This window comes from Solanum pennellii, chromosome 10 (assembly GCF_001406875.1).
Source record: "Solanum pennellii chromosome 10, SPENNV200".
Lineage (NCBI taxonomy): Eukaryota > Viridiplantae > Streptophyta > Magnoliopsida > Solanales > Solanaceae > Solanum > Solanum pennellii.
Genome location: NC_028646.1, coordinates 33,744,840 through 33,766,127, shown reverse-complemented (window position 1 = coordinate 33,766,127; position 21,288 = coordinate 33,744,840).

The window sequence follows — 21,288 nt, the reverse complement described above, 5'->3', positions numbered from 1 at the left end:
CCCCTAGACGTAACCAACCTCATCGTCCTCATCGAGGATTAAGACTAGCCTCTTAGCTTACATCATTATATTCATAGGTTAAAATGCGGAAAGATTAAAAAAAACTCTATATATCATGAGGTTTACATAGACCTTTCACATACACATAATATATATTCATATCGAGTATACATAGACCCTTCGTAGAAGAAGAGTACTTAATCTTCTACTTTTATTGCACATATACATATATAAGATATAACATAGTCTTAAAAACGGATATCTCATCTTATAACCATCTAAACAAGAGTATGACAATTGGGCATAGCCCATACATAAATACAATAAAAGCTACATATAGGCTATACAATCTTTAGTACTCAAATGAAAGGAAATAAACATATTGTCTTTAAGACTAATCAATATCCGAAGCTAGAAAATAGCATTGTCCTCAAATTAGTGAGGACCTACCCAACTTGGAGAATGAGAATCCAAGTCTTCCTTCAAAAGTCCTTAGAAGCCTTCAACGACCGAAAACTAAAATGTTGGGGGAAATGGGAGAAAATGGGATAGCACATCACTTGTACTATGTATGAGACCATATGCACACATAACATAAAATCATTTTAAAAGGGACATTTCATTAAGGTATGCAATTTACTTTGAAAAGCCTTGTGCGCATTCAAGAAACCATCCCAATCAATAACACATATTTATCATGTACATAACAAGACCAACAATAACATGTCTAGTCAAGCCAACATACGTATCTACATAATTCAGCACATAATAAAGACAACTCTATCGTCAAGTTATAATATCAACAAGTATGTATAAGAGATCATAGGATCACATAACCAAAGCAAGACAATTACTCATGAACCCTCATTAAGTCCACCTATGCAATGACTAAGAAAATCCTAATAACCTTACTCAATTAAGCAAACCCAACAAGAACCATGAAGAATGTCCAACTTCACATAGCATATTATTAAGAGTACATAGCATCAAACTTTAGCAATAGAGAGCAACACATGTTCATATGTGAAACCAACACCATATAGTATCATCAACATGTAAGATCATCATATACATATTATTTATATTTATAAGCATATACATATATAAAAACATCCTTCTAAAACTTCCCTCAAGGCTAACTAGTTCAATGCATAGGTAGAGTCCCATAACCCTACTTAGACTAAGTTAAACCCCTAGGTCATCCTTGTTAGAGTTCATTCCTTTAGTTCATTTTACCTTTTGGGAACATCCTGCCTAAACCGACATAGATCACATGAGCTAATGTGGAATCCGGTGTCATGGAACCCTACACCGAAGGAAAGCGGACTAATTTCCAAGTTAGTACCAAAACATGAACATAACATCTAGGTGGATCCACTATCTAGTATTCCACTGGGGGCAACGTACTTCAAGAACTAGGAAATGTAGTAGAGACCCTCTTTATGCTACATGCATTATAAGTCTCCATTCTCATGAGTAGATTAGTATCCTACCTTCCGTATGTGGGAAGGGACACTCCTCACTCTAGTTCACTCGGTTCTAAGCTAGAGTCCTTTTTGAAATTCCTTTAATACCTTTATTATTCATCATAGCTTAATGTAGGTCATAGGGTCTATCCCTTAAATAATCATCATCATAGCTCAATAAGAATTGCATGAGTATTTTCCTTTAATTACAATTCGTACATGTAAGGTCAGCACATTTACATAGTCACATCATAATAAGACACATTGGTAATTTATCACCATCCTTATAGCATTCACATGTTAGCCAACAACTCACAATCCATAGTTCAAGGCAATTCAATTCAACATCATACCAACCCTGTCAATCTTAATATAAGGTATACTTCAATACAACATCATCACTTAATCACAAGTAATAATAATTGAAGTAGAGAACAGAGATTAGAAGACTTACTCAATATCTTTCACAATGCCATCATCAAGGTCTTACCATCAACCATCCAATTCAACCCAAAAATGGTATAATTTATCACACAATAATACCCAACAGAATAATGAAGTCAATTGTTTCACTACATAACAATTCATCACTAGTTCATAGCCTAAAATTTGAATCTTAAATCAAGTTCATAATCTACTTCACAGCGTAGGTCAATTACTCAAGAATTAGCATAATTAGAATACAATATAAAACAATCTACTCATAAATAAGCATGATAACAACATAGGATAGTAATTCAAACACTAACAAAATCAATTTTATTAATATTATACAATTCAATTCAAGATCACAGCCTAGGGTTAAGGGGAAAAGGTCATCTTCAACGAACTAGGTCAATGCATCAAGAATTAGTATGTTGTAAACATAATAAATGTTAATATACTCATAATAACCAAAAAAAACATAAACAATGCAATTCACAATATCAATTTCGTATTATAAGTAAACCCACTTGAATTTCATACTTTTGAAATAAATTTAGAGGAGCCCTTTAGGGAAAGAGATCCCAAAGGTGAAAGTAATCTCATACTTTACTAATTAATGAAGTTTGATGGAGAAAACTGATCTTTAGAAGCCCTATAACCCACCTTTTTCTTTGCCTTCAATGGGGTTTCTCGGGGAGAGAGAAAGAAGAGAAAAGGAAGAGTAATTGGGTTTGGGGATTATGAGGGTTCGGTTAAGGTCTTTATATAGGTAATTCAATGACTTAATTAGATCTCCCTTAACCCTTAACTAATTAACTAACCACCTAATTAATTAATATAACTTAACTTAAAAACGTGCAGCAAAAACAGTCTTGAGAGACGACACCAGGACCAACGGCCCGTTTGTCAAGCGATGGGCATTGTTCACGTCCGTCCTATGCAGTCGTTGTTTTGGTCAAAGAGTGGTCCAGAATGAATTCCCACGAAATTGGATAAGTGACCATCGAAGGTGGCCCTCGACGCCCAGTCGATTGGACCACGAGCCATTGCGTGCAATCCGTCGTTAGGCACTGCCACTTGGCAACATTTAGCAACATTTGCAAGAGTCCTCCTCAAGGGACCTTGGTTGGACCTTCGGGAGTCGTACCCATACGTTTCAACTATAAATTAACTCTAATACGTGTTAGACACCTTACCACAAAATTTCATCATTTTCCCACTCATAAATCTTAGTCAAATAGGCTAAGGCACACTAGTACCTCATGAACTAGTTTTCGGACGTCATGGACGTTCTTTGACATTTTGCCTCCAAAATATCCTAGTTGACTTAAATACATCATAATTGACATAAAAACAGTGTTACAACTCTTAGAATCTCATGTTAGGATCTATATTAGGCTATTTACTTTCGGATTATTACATTGATAATTCTACAATAACTGACAGTGAAAAATAAAATGAAACAGGCATAAAGGGCGATGTCGACTCCCACTTGGCGATTCACCAAGTGGGTTTCACTAAACTAAGTCAAGTCCACTCAATAGAAAAGTACCTAGTTCACATATTTACTTAAGAAGGAGATCAAGGCCTTACTCAGTGATTCACATAACCACCTTGGAAAGCTAAGACAAGCGCGCCAAATAAGTAGTTCTTATATCACTGCCTCTTTATACAAGTCAAACTAACATATGCAACAATATATAGTTCCCTAATAACTTTGCCACATGTTTTTATACCTATGGGTACACATATTTCCCTCAAATACCATAAAGTATTTGTAAAATTAACGACTTTCCCTTAAGAAAGTCGTCACTCCAAAAATAATTGTGAAAATTAACACAATCATATGAAAGACTAGGCTAATAATACTTCAACCAAGTAAAATTAAAGTCAACTCCATCAATATTCACCATCCAATATTAGAAAATAACCAACACACTCATTTAGGTACTTTTACCCACATGATAAATCATCTAACTCATGGGCGAAACTCTATACTAACAATATAGCACTACCCAACGAAATGAACTGACCACAATAAAAAAATTTCCTAATGTTGATACATAAAACACCTTTGTTAGTGCAAATAATAAGATAGAGATTGAACAATAACCTCAAGTAGAAATACACACTAGTAAGTGACGTGACTTAGAGTTTTGGGTGACCAATTACTTAAGGCATAACACTTCGCACACCCGAAAATCACAAAAGAGGACACTTGCACACTAAAATATAGTATTGAAAGTGGATGGGAGAAAAGGATCTCAGATATAGCAAAAGATTTATTTTTAAAAATGAAAATACCTTTGGACTTTTTATATAAGGCATGTCTGCAGGTAAACGACATAAATCAAAAAGTGCAAGCAATGAATCACTGAATAGAATTGAAGCTCACCTAAAAGGCCTAAACGAATACCAAACCTGAAAGTTGATTATTCTTACTCGAGGGAGTCTGCATAGTGTACTTTAGTGGATCATCGTTTGGATCTTACTTATCCTAAGTTTATAGTACACTTTATCACATTTTATAGCTCAGTAAGTAGACAAGAATGAGCACCACATTTATTTGCCTTTCGAACCTTAAATTTTTCTTTATGCACTATTCCTTTCAGCGATGGTCATCATATATGTCTTACTCATCTAGTGAGTCGCCTTTCCCTTTTTGTTTTACCGACCAACCTCGATTAATCCAAGTGTTGTGCATTGTCTCATTGGGCAAGGTCATACCCATTGGGCGATCCACCCATCTTTCTATTCGATCAACAATGTGGAGTTTATACTTCTTTTCATATTTTTTGTCATTATTTCAAACATCTATCATTTCCTTATCTTTTATTCTTCTTAGAGACAAATAATTAGGCATTGACAACACCAATTATTGTTCAAAATAGGCCTTAAATGAGTATAACACGATCGTTCATCACCCTTAACACATGATCACACATGATGCAATAGATATTGCATCACCATTGTTGTTGACTATAAAATGTGTACATAGAATTGTAAGAGAAACACTTAAATTGTCATTAAAACTTTAATATCTATTATTGGAATCTAGTTTAGCCAGGCCATCTGGACAAATGATGGTCTTGAGTTTGTGAACACATAAACTTCATTCTTCTTGAAAAAAAAAATTATCCACGAAAAACATTTCGCCTACACACCACAAAAAAATGGTATAGTTTAAAGAAAACACAAATATTTGATAGAAATTGCAAAAGCACTTCTATTAAAATATAAGTTTCGAGTAGAGTAGAGGGGAGAGTGTGTATTTTGTGCCACGTGAATCATCAATAGACTCTCTACCTCCCACATCAATGGAATCAATGTGAGTTGTTTTTTAAATCCAAACCATCTCACTCCCACACGAAAAGCTTTAATTGCCTTTGTTACCCACTTATCCAAAGTCCAATCGAGAGAAATTTGAAGCTAGGACCACACCTCATATCTTAAAAGGATATCCTTTTGGATCAAATGGTTAAAAAGTAGTTAGTGTTCCACAAAAAAAATACATGTTTCTAAAGATGTAATCTTTAAAGAAGTTGTCTTTCCCTTTTTTGTTGTTTCAGATATCTCTTTCTTTCATACTATTCTGCATTTTTTACCTTTCATAGACACACTTAATAGTTAAATTGGGCCACGTAATGTAGTTGATGCAAGTGGGACTAGTTCATATCTCATCTAATCATCAAGTTTATTTCAACACCACCACTCAGCCTTCTAATGATATTGTGTTTATTTCAACACCACCACTTGACCTTCTAATGATGTTCTCAGAGTTGAGTCTATAGTAACAACTAGACCCACTAGGAAATACAAATTACCCGTATACATCCATGATTACATCCTACCTAAAACTATAAGTAAAAATAACATACTTCGTTAGTTAAATAATGTTAACATTTGCCTCAATACTGCATTGTCCAAACACCAGCACATACCACCTGAAGTCCTTGAGCATGAGAGTTAGAAACTTGTGAGAAAAGTTAAAAGTGATAATGAATCATCTTCATATAGGGAAGATTTTATGAAATTTCATTGCGGCTAGACATGACACTAGAGTTTGAGGCATTGCATGTAAACCATTCTTGTGATCTAGTAGAATTATCTAGTGGAAAGAAATTTATAACGTGTAGGTGGGTGTAAAATGTGAAAAATAAGTCTTATGGGACTTTTGAAAGGTTAAAGGTCAGTCTTATAGAGAAAAGCTACACTCAATAAGTTGGATTGATTGCTCAGAAACATTATCACTATTGATTAGGATTACAATTATTAGGTACTTGTTAGCAAAATTTGTAAATAAGGGGTGGGGAAGCTTCAAATTTCATTTTAAACAATGCATTCATCCATGCTGAGTAATGAGATATGGGGATTTTGGCTCATTTGATTTAGGGGTTAATATTTAAGGAATTATTCTCCTGAATGTGTATTTTAAATTGATAACTTATGTTCAATTGTTAACATCGAGCAAGGAGAGGACATTACAATGCAAATAGGAGTGAAAAATCTTAAAAAATTGAAGCAAAGAAATGTTGGTATTCGCAAAGTCCACTCGGCGAGTCGCCAAGTGAATCTTCAGCTCGACCAAAGTTCCAGCATGTGTCACGACCCAGGGGTACACCTATATGTAACATGGTTTATAAAACCCCAAAGGAATCCATACAAACCACTAAGCTTTCATAACATAGGATATAGAAGAATAAGAGTAGAATAGTTATAGTCCAAAACACTTTATAAAAGCAAAGCGGAAGTCTAATACTTGTATCATCATAGACATATATTGAAATTGTTACTATCCCATACATCATCTGAAAAATAAAATTACATGAAGAAACTAAAACAACGCAATTGTCCTAGAAACACGAGGACTGACCAAAGCTCTTGAATAAACTAAATGTCACGACCCTAGTCGCAACACGGCGTACTTGATAACGAAGGCGTATCTTACAAGCCTCTTAGAATTCATTGTATTTCATCACAGAATAGTTCGGAATTAAAACTCATTCAAGTCTAAGATGATAAAACTACATTTAAAATAAAACTTAAAATATAGCGAAAGTCTAAGTGTCACATGGCAATCATAGACACAAATCTTTAACATACTAGGGACAGAAACTTTTACAATTTAAAAAACTTTTAAATGTCTATTACATAAATAAAGATAAACATAAAGTCTTACGAGGACATACCAAGTATTGGAAGAAAGCAATCCAACACTTCAAACTAGCTAGAAGGAATATCACTTGCCAGAACCTACACTTGTAGTAAAAACATGAAGAATATGGTTTAATATACAAATATTTACCAAGTATGATGACCATGCAAAACCATGCTATAAAAGGGAAAATTTAATTGGAAATCATGCACTATGCCACTATTAAAATATCATGAACAATAGCATAAAAGACACCGTGATCAAGTATAAATATCATATAAGTCATAATTTCACATTTAGACAATAATAAAATGAACCATTACCTTTACCTTTGAACCTCACTTCAAGAAACCCTTAGGTTATGCCTCGTGCAATGTACAGATAGGGTCCCATACCACCATTTATACAAAGGCACCACACTAAGAAAGTGAACTCACCTTCCAATCCTTTCTTCATTTACGCAATAAAGCATTTAAGAGAAACAAACACTAAATGCATCACATTATCATATTAAGACCATCATCAAAGATAACTATACGTCATACTTGTGAAATGTTCAAGTAGTATCCCATAACACTACACATTAAGTATTCCCCTGGAGCTCCAATAGACTGGGCATATTCAATAAATTAAGTCATGACAATGAAAGTAAGACAAAAGTAAATCCCATTAAGGCATGCATAGTCTCAATTAGACTCAAAGTCAACATTCTTCATTAGGTTACATAGAAACTCATTATTTCATCGAGGTCACATTCTTTCATTAGTCTAGGATTTAGAAATTTTTACACTATGACCCTCTCCAAGACTATTTGTTCAATGCATACGTAGAACGATAGGATTTACTACCTACCCTTTGTAAAGACTATCAAGAGACCATAATGACATCTCACATAATGGGAATAAATGTTTAACCGACATAGACCGTGAGAGCTAAATCATGGGATCCTATGTACTATCCCACATCACAAGGGTTGGTTTACTTGCATAAGGTAAACTGTTTATTCGCTTAATTGGATCAATTAGCTAGAACTATGAGGGCTCACAATTTATTTGATTAGGGGATGCTACTAGATACACTACATCAACTCATGGATGAGTATCCATCCCCTTTTTATATTCATTCATTGTATAGCTCAACGGAGATAGTGATATTTCTACTAGACATTCCACCTTAGCTCATGGATGAGTATTGCCCCCCCCCCCTACCCTCTCATTCATTCATTAAAGTTCAATGAAATATAACCTTTTGATACACTGTACTTTCATTAACATATTCTTAGAAACTTCATTCATGCTTCATTCATAAATATCATTTTAAAACAAGACCTGAATTATAACTCCATTCCATACTAGACATAATAATGATACAAAAATAGAGATATGAGACATATATTAACAATAAATGAATTAATTAAACACCTCCACCTTTAAAGTGGATCAACATCATGCTAGCAATTCTATATGAACAAGTAATTTCTCAAATAATGCCTTCAAGGCCATAAAACTCAAGTTAATGCACAAACTATTTCAACATAAATAAGCATATATAATAACATACTTCAACAATCTAATGCAATTTAAACACTTTCTATTAATATGAATTCATTATCAAACAATCGACTTTATAACGGCATAAATTGACAACAGAGAGAAATCATGGGTTCATGGAGTTTTTTACTTTAAATCACAAATTTAACATCAATATAACTATACAATGTAATTAGAAAACTTTTAAAACCATTTAGAGGAAGAACCCATGAAGTTGAGTAAAACCCTAGTTTTCATGAACTTGAAAGCTTGAAAAGTTATTTTTAAATTGACTCTAGGGTGAAAGGAAACCCTACATGAAGAGCCACCATACCTTAACCTTGAATAATCCCACGAAAATGATACAATTCACAAACCCTAGCATGAACTTGACCTTGAACTCCTGGACTGTTTTTAGAGAGAACTTTTGAAAAAAAGGTTTGATTTTGAAAGATGAAATCTAAATAAGGACTTAAATGTTTTAATATGCATAAAATAACTAAAATACTAAAAAGAGAAATCCAATAACTTCACCAAGCAAAGGGGGATTTTGCTAAACCATTCACTAGGCTGAATGAAGACAACTTTTGCAGACCTCACTTACGGTTCAAATCCACGTACCGTACATTGGTCTACCCAACATGGATTAGGTACACAGTTTTGGTCATAGGCTCAAAAATTGCAGGCCTTTTTCAGGCCTGATCTATGCTCAAGACCCACGAGCCATAGATTGATCTACTGGCTGTGGATTACGGTCGTAGATCATGCTGTTTTGAAATCTTTTTGGCAAATGTCTAGATCCTTTTCAAGAACCCTTAAGTGGTCCTTGGGAAGTCGTACCTAGACATTTAACCCCTTAACATGTTGTACCAACTTCAAGAATCATTTATCTTGATTTTGACCTTCAAACAACACTCAAAAGCTCCACTACAAGTCACTACAACACAAAAGTTCAAATGACTAGTTTCTGGACGTCACGGTCGTTCCTTGACGTTCAACTTCAAAATTGTTTAAAATAAAACTCAAAAGCAATTTCTCATTATATTATAGAGTTACCAACTTCAAACACACATTTGAGGCTCTAGTTCTTCCAATTTCATTTAGGGTTGTTGCGTTATCCTCCACTTGGCAACATTCGTCCTCGAATGACCCTATAAACACAAAAGGGTAATTACTAAAGACTAGCATCCCAAAAATAGGCATGTGATGTGTCGTTATTTCACAATATTTCTAATGCATTTCACATAGGTGTCCAACAAGTTCAACCACAAGGATAAGGTAAAAAATTTTGTGGCATTACCTAGAGAGTCGGTCAGTAGCTCTTGGGATAGATTTACTGCATTCGTGAGGGGTTTCCCAAATCATCGCATTGATGATGAGTCATTGAAGGAGTACTTTTATAGAGGTCAAGATGACCACAACAAAGCGGTGCTTCATACTATTGTAGATGGCTCTTATGGGGAATGCACATATGCGGATACTGTAGAGAATTTTGAAAAGATATTTCGCAACAATAAAGCTTGGAGCAATAGAAAGTCATACACTAGGTAAAACACCTTCGTGATATGGCTACAAACAACTCAACGGCAGATGACATTCGTGAAGAGATGGCGCAGATAAGAACTAAATTACATTTGGTCTTGAAGCATGTAAACAAAGGTGCAGAAAAGGTGAATGCGATGAACTATTTTGCAAACGCACCTCAACCGTGTGATGAGTATTACCATGAGGAGGACACATATGAAGTTAATGAACAGACAGGGGGCTTCTGACGAAACGTCAAAGATTCCAATCAAGATAATTAGCACCAACATCAAGGAAACTAAGGTAATAACTATGGTAATTAAAATATGTCTGGGATGGGAACTACAATCGTAATAAATAATTCAACCAGAACAACTATGGTGACAAGAACGGGTGGTCCATATGTTCCACCTCAAAAAAGGAGGGACGGTGGAGGTAGTATGGCATGAAATGAGGATATTTGCAGAAGATGATGAGGATATTTGATACAACTGATGAGAATGTCAAGGAGATGAGAGGTGAAGTATCAGGCGTTGGACAAAAGGTGGATGCACATGCTGTCTCAATAAAGCACCTTGATCTACAGATGAATCAGTTGTTCACAAATGTAAACCCAGACCCACCTAGCACTATCACAAGAAACTCTGCATTGCATGAAAGTCACTACTCGAGGAGGTAAGCAGACCATCGATTAACCTATGCCTTATGTAGTAGAAGGTGAAGTGAGAAAGGAAGAAGATGTAGCAGAGGCTAGTGGAGAGTTGGAGGATGCTACCAAAAAGAGCAGAAATATATTAGAGAGTGGTCCCACTCCCTAGAACTCCATCACCATTCCCACAAAGATTAGTGAAGAAAATTAAGATGGTAAATATCCCTGATTTATCACTGTGTTGAAACAGTTTTCCGTCAATGTCCAGTTGATAGAGGTGTAAAACTATGGGAGTCCATAACCTTTTCTAGAGCCTCACATCAACAACTAAGACTTAGAACAGTGTTTATAGGCATAAAATAATGTATTTAAACTAATTAGGAAGTGTTAGAGTCTAAGTGTCAAGAAACGACCATGACGCTCAGTGAATTGTGATGGGTTTTAGGACTCGGAATTTAATGAAAATTAGTAAATAGGTGTTAAACATATAGAAGAGTGTGTTTAGGGTCAAAATTTCTGGTTACAACTCCCCAAGGACCACCCTATGGTACCTTGTAGAGGACCCTAGATTTGGACTCAAAGAGTTGTCAATTGACAGTACACATCACAGACCAAATGATGAGACGTCGATGGGACATGGCCCATCAATGGATTCGTAGGTCCATCCATAGTCAATTCCCAATATGGTCCCAAAAACCACTCTCTGATCAAAATGACATGTGAATAGTATGGGACCGTCGATGGACCTATGGGCTGTATGTCGATGTCACATAGATAATGGTCTGTCTGACTGTCCAATTTTTAAGTTAAGAGAATTAATGAGTAAATTAGTTAATTAATTAAATAGAGGATTAGCGGTTGTTAATTAATTTAGTTAAGGATAATATAAAGGGTTCCAACTCAGTAACTAACCTAACATCCCATTATTTCCCAAAACACACACCTTTCTAACTTCTCTCTAGCTCCTATCTTCCCAAAACTCAAACTTCCATTGAAGACTAGAGCTCCAAATCAAGGACGAATTCACCAAGGTTTTCATCCAAAACTTGTTGCAAGATCATCACAAAGTTATGATTTCCTTCACTCTGGGGATTCCTCTTTCCCAAGAGGCCCTTCAAATGATAATTTTTAACTTCCCCAAAACTATGGTTTCAACTAGACATGGGTTCTTTTGTAAAAATGAAATTGTTATTCAGTTGTGATGAATTATAGTCTTTTATCATTGTTAAACTAAGAATTGATGGTCAATTGTTGTTAATCACTCAAGATTGCCCTTTCAACCCTTGTTCTTCCCTGCACTCATTATGCCTTGTAATTTTATAGTAATTGTGAAAGATGATGACCATATGAATATGTAGAATATTAATTTCTATGTATTACTGCTTGGATTTACCTAGTTTATTCTTTGGTTATGCATGCTTCGTAATTAAAGTATGAAGGCAAGGAAAGCGCAATAAGGTATGAAGATTGATTCTTTATTAATTCAATTATGTAGTATGATTTTCTTAGATAGTAATGCTTCTATGTCTAATGTGTGGTTGTGATGGTTATAGATAGTATCCCTCATCCTTAAGTGTAGACTATTGAGTTGGTTATGAAGTGCGCAAGTATGTTAAGATATGATTATTATATGATTAAAAGTAACTTCTTGTGATTATAATAAATTGTTGAGTGAAAGATATTCTCACTTGTATGTGGTTTTCAAAAGTGAAAGGGTAGTTCTCACTTAGGAATACCTATAAACTATTAAGATAAGATGTTCACATAGGGGTCTAGAAGAGACTAATGTGATCTTGTATGATGAGAATGAAGATTTCTAAAGGGAATAAATTCTTAGCACTGAAAACGCATGTAAATGAGATGGAGGTCTCACGTTTAGTAAGTCCAACATCCCACCTGTATTTTTTCACTTTTTGTAAGTTTGGATTCCCAAGATATGTGTTGTCTCATGAGATAGAAATATCAATGTTATTAAGTCAAGGCTTCTAGATAGCGATCTCCTTGACCCTTAACTATGTGCCCACATAGGACTATATCTTAGTTGATCAACATAGATAGCTATGTATGAATGCTTACACCTAAGGCAAGTGTTTACCCTCTATTTTGGGTGTAGGAGGAGAACACTGGATTTCATGTAGCTCACATGGTCTCATGTCGGTTATTGCACTTCTTTCCCTAATGTAAAAGTAAATGAACAAGTTAAGTATGTGAACTACTATTAGGACTTGTGTTAAAGGTTTCTACATAAGGTGAGGGAGGGTATGGGACTTCTCTTATTCATTTCACATGTGGGATCCTAAGAGATAGTTCTAGTAGTGAGTTGGTAAGTTTTTTTTCATGTTATGTGTATCAAGATACATATGAACTTATGAGTCAAGCATGTTATGATAAAGTATGAGATTATGTTTTTATGAATGTAGTAAGTTACTTGATGTGATACTTAGATTTGGATAGGGTTATAGGGTTCTATTCTTAGCATTGCTCAAGTATCACTTTTGGTTGCTTATGTATTGGTTTGATATCATGTTGTGTTGGTTTATAATGTTCCATATATATGTTTGTTGAATTAGTAAACATAATGCATGGTTTTCACTAAATTCTATTGTTTCTCATGTATTAATGATTTTATGCATAAGAATTATACATAATACATGTGGTTTGTACTAACCCATATGTCTTCTTTTTTTTTCGAAACAGTATAGGCTCTGCCATTGAAGAGCTTCTAGTCCCCTTTGCAAGGATACATGGACTTCTTCCTACAAGTAGTTGGTGAGTCCTCCAAGTCAGAGGATGGATTTTTTTATTTACCCTGGTAGTATTGGTATAGTATAAAGACATTCATTTCCTTCCTATTGTTGAAGATATTGTTGTAAGCCCTATGTGCCGAATGTTCTACTTCATTTTAGATGGTTTAATGTGAGACGGTATTACTATACTAAATTGTTATATATTGGTTATGTTTTCTAAACGAGAAGCCTATGTATGATTCATATGTGAGGAGTCTAAGTAAACTCTCTACATGATATGTTAGAGGTTTATGCATGCCTCAATATGTAAAAAAAGTTCTAAATTTTCTGATAATTTGGACCTATGATGTGTTATGATGAATGCTTACGGCTAGTCCAAGACCTCCTCGAGGATAAAGACGTCGGTTGCGTCTAGAGGGTGCTCCCGGTCGTCACAGACTTGGTATCAGAGCAAGAGGTAAAATAATCTTAGGATCGATGTCTCACTTAACCACGTCAAGTAGAGTCTTGTTCATAATTGTGAAGCGCGCCACACTTACGAATGAGAGGCTATGTGATGCTTAGAAAAGTCTCACCTTGTTGGTATTCTTGAAGTCGTGCCTCTTCAGTCTTAAATATATATGTTCTTATCTTCTAAGCCCTTTCTTGTGCTTATACACAATGAATACAAGAAGGAACAACGCTCAAAGGTCCGAAAAGGAGAATGCAAACTAGGCAGTTCCCCCTCAAGCTCCTAAAAACCCTTAAGTTCCTATTAAAGAAGGGGAAATGTCTAATTTTGAGATAAGAGCAGCCATTCATAGCTTGACTCAAGTGTTGGCTACTCAAGTTTCTATGAATTTCTAGGGTCCAAATGAACCTCATTGCTATCACCACCACATCAAGGATAATGTATTTAAGAAGAATGAATCCCCCTACCTTCTTTGGATCCAAGGTGGAGGAGGACCCACATGGGTGCATTGATTAAGTGTTCAAGATACTAGATGTTATGGGGGTATCCGATCTTGTGGTAAATTAATGTAGGTCGTCTATGTTGATTCCTAGCATGGACATCTCTCGTCTCATGGTTCATGCTGAGCAAATTGAGGAGCTAAAGCTTAAGCAAGTTCGTAGAGAATTGAAGAGGACAAGGGCCGAAGATAACTTCTTTCAAGGCTAGATTTGAGGTTAAAGATAAGCCAAGGTTTTAGAAGATGTTTCCCAATCAAAGTCCTTCTACTATTCCAAGGGTCAATAATGGTAAAGGGTCTACACCCAAGCCTAAGGAGGAGAAAGGCAGTGGTCCTTATATTGAGAAGCCTACTTGGGCTAAATGTGGTAGAAAGCATGAAGGAAAGTATTTGCCACTAAATTGACTAATTTGACTAAGAAGGATATGCCATTTAAATGGACTAAAAATATGAGGAGCATTTAAAAGCTCAAGACCCTCTTGACTACCGAACTTATCCTAGCATAATGGAGGAGGTATGAATTTTATAGTTTATTATGGTACTTATCATTCTGTATTGGGAGTTGTGTTAATGCAAGATAAGAATGTGATAGACTATGTGTCACTCCAATTTAAGGTACATGAGAGAAATTATCCAACCCATGATTAGGAGTTGGCAACAATAGTATTTTCTCTTAAGATTTGGCATCATTATCTTTATGATGTGAAGTGTGAAGTGTTTATTGATCATCGTAGTTTGCAACCTGTCTTCACTCAAAAGGATCTCAATTTGACGCAACAAAGATGAATGGATTTACTCAAGGATTATGATGTGACTATCCAATACCATTCCGGTAAGGCTAATGTGGTAGCAGATGCGTTGAGCAGAAAAGCGGTAAGTATTGGTATCCTATCTTACTTGAGTGTAACTAAGAGACCCTCTGCCAAAGATATTCAGACCTTAGAGTCTAAACTCATGTAGTTGGGCATCTCTGAAAGAGGAGGGTTGTTAGCTAGCATTGAAGTTAAGGCCACATTCATTGAGGAGATCAAGGCCAAACAATTGGAGAATGAAATTTTAAAAGATCTCAAAGAAAAGATGGTAAATGGTAAGGCACAAGAGACCACTCTTGATGATGATGGTGTAATTATTGTGAAATGAAGAGTTTGTGTCCCTCAAGTTGATGGCTTGATTAAAAAATTATTGCTAGATCTCATGGTTCATGATATTCTATTCATCCGGATGTGACCAAGATGTATAGAGATCTTAAAAGAATTTATTGATGGTCGGGCATGAAGAAAGACATAGCAGAGTTTGTAGCTAAGTGTCAAAATTGTCAGTAAAAGAAGTTTGAACATCAAAAGACTGCCGATTTACTGTAAAAAAGAATGCCAATTCCGAAATGAAAGTGGGAAACAAAAAGCTATGGAATTCGTGGTTGGTCTTCCCAAGACTTTTGAGAAGTTTAATTCGATTTGGGTAGTGGTTGATAGATTGAGAAAGTCAGCCTATTTTATTCCGGCAATAAATGATTATAATGTTGAACAACTGGTTAAGATTTATGTGAAGGAGATACAGAGGGTGCTCCCGGTAAAGACAAACATGGTATTAAAGCGTGAGGCAAAATAATCTTAGTATCGATCTCTCACTTAACCACGTCAAGTAGAGTCTTGTTCATAATTGTGAAGTGCGCCACACTTACGAATGAGAGTCTATGTGATGCTTAGGAAAGTCTCACCTTGTTGGTACTCTTGAAGTCTTGCCTCTTCAGTCTTAACTCTATATGTCCTTATCTTCTAAGCCCTTTCTTGTGCTTATACACAATGAATACAAGAAGGAACAACACTCAAAGATCCGAAAAAGAGAATGCAAATGAGGCAGTTCCCCGTCAAGATCCTTAAAACCCTTAAGTTCCTATAAAAGAAGGGGATATGTCTAATTTTGAGATAAGAGCAGCCATTCATATCTTGACTCAAGTGTTGGCTACTCAAGCGTCTACGAATGCTAGGGTCCAAGTGAACCTCAATACTAGCACCACCACATCAAGGATAATGTATTTAATAAGAATGAATCCCCCTACCTTCTTTGGCTCCAAGGTGGAGGAGGACCCACAAGGGTTCATTGATTAAGTGTTCAAGGTACTAGATGTTATGGGGGTATCCAATCTTGTGGTAAATGAATGTAGGTCGTCTATGTTGATTCCTAGCATGGACATATCTCGTCTCATGGTTCATGCTGAACAAATTGAGGAGCTAAAGCTTAAGCAAGTTCGTAGAGAATTGAAGAGGACAAGGGACGAAGATAAAATTCTTCCAAGGCTAGATTTGAGGTTCAAGATAAGCCAATGTTGAAGAAGATGTTTCCTAATCAAAGTCCTTCTACCATTCCGAGGGTCAATAAAAGTAAAGGGTCTACACCCAAGCCTAAGGAGGAGAAAGGTAGTGGTCCTTATGTTGAGAAGCCAACTTGGGCTAAATGTGGTAGAAAACATGAAGGCAAGTGTCTAGTTGGTATGGGAAATATCTATTGGTGTGGAAAGAGAGGTCACATGAAGAAGTATTACCCTAAGATGAAGGCTCAAGGGAGAGAAAATGCTCAAGCACAAGACAAGTACTCCCAACCCCCATGCTCCTAAGAAGAATCACTTATATGCTTTCTGTTTAAGTGGTGATCAAGAGAAGTATCCCGATGTTGAACCAATATATTACAAGTATTCTCTATTAATGCATATGCTTTATTAGACACATGTGCTACCTTATCTTTTGTAACCCATCTAGTTTCTAGGAAGTTCAATGTACCTTTTTCGGTTACAACCCCGGTGGGAGACTTCGTGGTGGCTAGAACTGTCTTTATGAGTTGTCCAATATCATTACCCAATAGAGTTACTTTGGTTTACTTGATAGAACATGATATGTTTGACTTCAATGTCATATTGGGGATGGATTGGTTTCATACTTGTTTTACTTCCATAGATTATAGAACAAGGGTAGTCAAGTTCAAATTACCAAATGAACCCGTCTTAAAATGGAAAGGGGAAATTTAATCCCTAGAGGTCTAATTATTTAATGTCTAAAAGCTTACAAAATGATATATAAAGGGTGTCTTTATTATTTTGTAAGGTTCAAGAACCTTGAATACAAAATTCCTCCATTAGATTCTGTACCCGTAGTGAGGGATTTTCTGAATGTTTTCCCGATTACTTACCCGGAGTTCCTCCAGAACGGGAAATAGATTTCGGCATAGACTTGTGCCGGATACGAAACATATTTCGATTCCTCCTTACTGGATGGCTCTGGCCGAGTTTCAAGAAATTAAGCTTTAACTCAAGGATTTACTTGACAAGGGTTTCATAAAGCCTAGTATGTCTATTGACTATCATCAACTAAATAAGGTCACCATAAGGAATAAATATCCTCACCCTAAAATCGATGATTTGTTTGATCAATTACAAGTTGCAAGCTACTTTTAAAAGATTGACTTGAGGTAGGGTTATCACCAACTTAGGGTGAGAGGGGAGGATATATCAAAGATGGCTTTTCGAACAATGTATGGTCATTATGAGTTCCTAGTGATGTCATTTGGTATCACCAGTGGAACGATAGCTTTCATGGACTTTATGGATAGAGAGTTCCGAGATTACCTTGGTTTCTTTGTGATTGTCTTCATCGATGATATATTTTTTTTATTTTTTTACACTAAGAGTGTGGATAATCATATAAACCATTTGGTGGTGGTGTTGCAAGTCCTTAAGAACAAAAACTATTTGCCAATTATGGTTAATGTGAGTTTTTTGTTACGATCGGTTGTGATCCTTGGTCATATCATCTCAAGTGAGGGTACAAAGGTCGATCCGAGAAAGACGGATGCAGTTAAGAATTGGCCTAAACCTTTGACTCCAACATATATTGGAAGTTTCTTGGGTTTAGAAGGGTATTATTTATCGTTTGTTGATGGGTTTGCGTCTATTTATTCTCCTTTGACTACCTTGACCCAAAAGAGTGTTAAATTTGAGTGGTCGAAGATATGTGAAAGAATCTTCAAATTTTGAAAGATAGTCTTACCTCCGCTCCGGTGTTGACTTTATTGGAGGGCACCAAGGGTGTTGCATTAAATTGTGACGCTTCCCAAGTAGGTTTGGAGTGTGTATTTATGCAACACGAAAAGTTAGTAGCTTATACCTCTAAACAAGTCAAGGTGCACGAAGAACTACCCAACTCATGACCTTTAATTAGCAATCGTAGTGTTTGCCTTGAAAATTTGGAGGCATTATCTTTATGGTGTCCATGTGGACGTATTTACCAACCACAAAAGCCTTCAATATTTGTTTACCCAAAAGGAGTTAAATCTCTGACAAAGGAGATGGTTGGATCTTTTGAAGTATTATGACATGAATGTTCTTTACCACCCTTGGAAGACTAACATGGTTATGTATGTTCTAAGTTGTATGAACATGGGTAATGTGTCTCATGTTGAAGAAGGTAAGAAGAAGCTAGTTAAAGATGTTTAAAGATTGGCTCGATTGGGTGTTCCGTTGGAAGATTCTCCAAATAGGGGTGCTATGATTCATCATAATTCCAAATTATCTTTAGTGGTTGAGGTGAAGTATAAACAACATCTTGATCCTTTATTGATGGAACTGAAGGAATCGGTCCTTGGCAAGCATAATGAGTCATTATCCTGGGGAATGTGGTACGTAGGTACCAAGGTAGATTATTGTACTGGATATTGATAACTAGACGAGTAAAATTTTAGAAGAAGCTCTTGGATCCCTATATTCTATTCATATGGGTGCAACCAAAATGTACTGTGATAAGGTTAGAAAAGGGACAATTCAGAGTTTGTGGCTAGGTGTCGAAATTGCCAACAAGTGAAATTCGAGCATCAAAGGTCGAGTGGTTTGACTCATGTAATGAATGTTCCTACTTGGAAGATATGGACTTCGTAGTGAGTTTGCCTAGCACACGTAGGCAAAATGTCTCGATATGGGTTGTCATGGGTAGGTTGACCAAATCCTCTCACTTTATTCCCGTTAAGTCGACATAATTAGTGGAAGAGTATGCAAAGTTGTATGTTGATGATATTGTGAGTTTTCATGGGATCCATTTGTCCATTATATCATATAGAGGTGCTCAATTCACATCTCAAATTTGAAGATCTTTCCAAAGAGTGTTGGGTACACAAGTAAACTTAAGTACCGCTTTTCATCGTCAAACGGATGGTCCTACAGAGAGGACTATTCAAACCCTAGAGGACATGTTAAAAGCGTGTTGTGATAGATTTGAAAGGCAATTTGGATAATCACTTAGTGTTTATTGATTTCCCTTTTAGTAATAGTTATCATTCGAGCATTTCAATGGCTCTATTTGAATCACTATATAATGGGAGATGTAGGTATCCTCTCGGGTGGTTTGAGGTTTGTGAGTCTTCACTACTTGGTCATGAAATTATATATGATGCCTTAAAGAAGGTCTAAGTGATAAGAGATAGGTTGAAAACAGCGTATAATCAGCAAAAGTCCTATTCTAACAGTAGAAGATGAAATCTAGAATTTGAAGAAGGGGATAAGGTGTACTTGAAAATTTCACCCGTGAAAGGGGTGATGAGATTTGGTAAGAAGGGGAATTAAAGTCATCGGTATGTGGGTCCCTGTGGAATATTGTAACGGGTTGGAAGGGTTGCATATTCATTGAGACAACCTAGTTAACTAGCTTCGTTTCATCCGATATTTCACGTCTTCGTGCTTAAGAAGGTTATTGGTGATCTCGTATCCATCCTCCTATTGAAGGGTTAGGTGTGGAAGAGAGCCTTTCCTATGAAGAGGTTCTGGAATATCTAAATTGCCATGTCAAGAAGTTGAGGAACAAGGAGGTGGTCTCCGTAAAAGTCCTATGGAGGAATCACCTAGTTGAGGGAGCAACATGGGAGGCCGAGGCCGACATGAAATCCCGCTATCCTCATCTCTTTCCTCAAAATTCTAGCAAAAGTTTAGGTAAGTCATCCTCTTAAAATTAACTAATTAAAAATATTAAATTTGGGTTGCTTTTCTAAGACATGCATAATTATGGTAAAGGTTCTTCTTAAAATGAGTTTCCTTGTAAATATGCTCTTTTGCTTTACTTACACTTATTTGTGATTTCGTATATAGTGGCTTTCATGATATTATATTGAGCATGTTAATAAACCTTAAAAAGAAGTTGTGCATAAGTGACTCTTGATGTTATGTTTAGTTCATGTTGATGTTGAGAAGCTAGTTCCTGATGTTGTGAAGTTGAGCTCTTATATGTGGTACATAGTGTTTTGAGTTGCTATGTGAAATGTCACGGTTGTGTGTTGATTTGATTTGTGAATTACTCATATGGGCTATGAATCATAATGATATTGTAGTTGTTGGTTGGGCTGCTAGTTCTATGTCATCCTCTCCCCACAAAAATATTTTTAGTGTAATTTGTGGATGAATCTTCCCAAGGATGGAATAATGTAACACCCCACAAGTCCATGAACTTATCAAATCCTCGCATGAAGAACTAAGACTTAGAACACTGTTTCTAGGTCTAACATAATGCATTTAATCTAGTTAAGAAATGTTAGAGTCAAAGCATAAAGAAATGACCATAACGTTCGGTGAATTGTGAAATTTATTTTCTAGTGTGCCTTGGCATGTTTCAATGTGTTTTAGGAGTCGAGATTTAATGAAAATTAGTCAAAAGGTGTTAAACGCATTGAAGAGTGTGTTTAGGGTCGACTCATCCGGGTACGAATCCCCAAGGACCACCTAAGGGTCCTTGGAGAGGACCCTACAGTTGGAATCAAAAGCTGTCAAATGACAGTTAGCATTGACAGACCAAACGACGAGTCCTCGATGG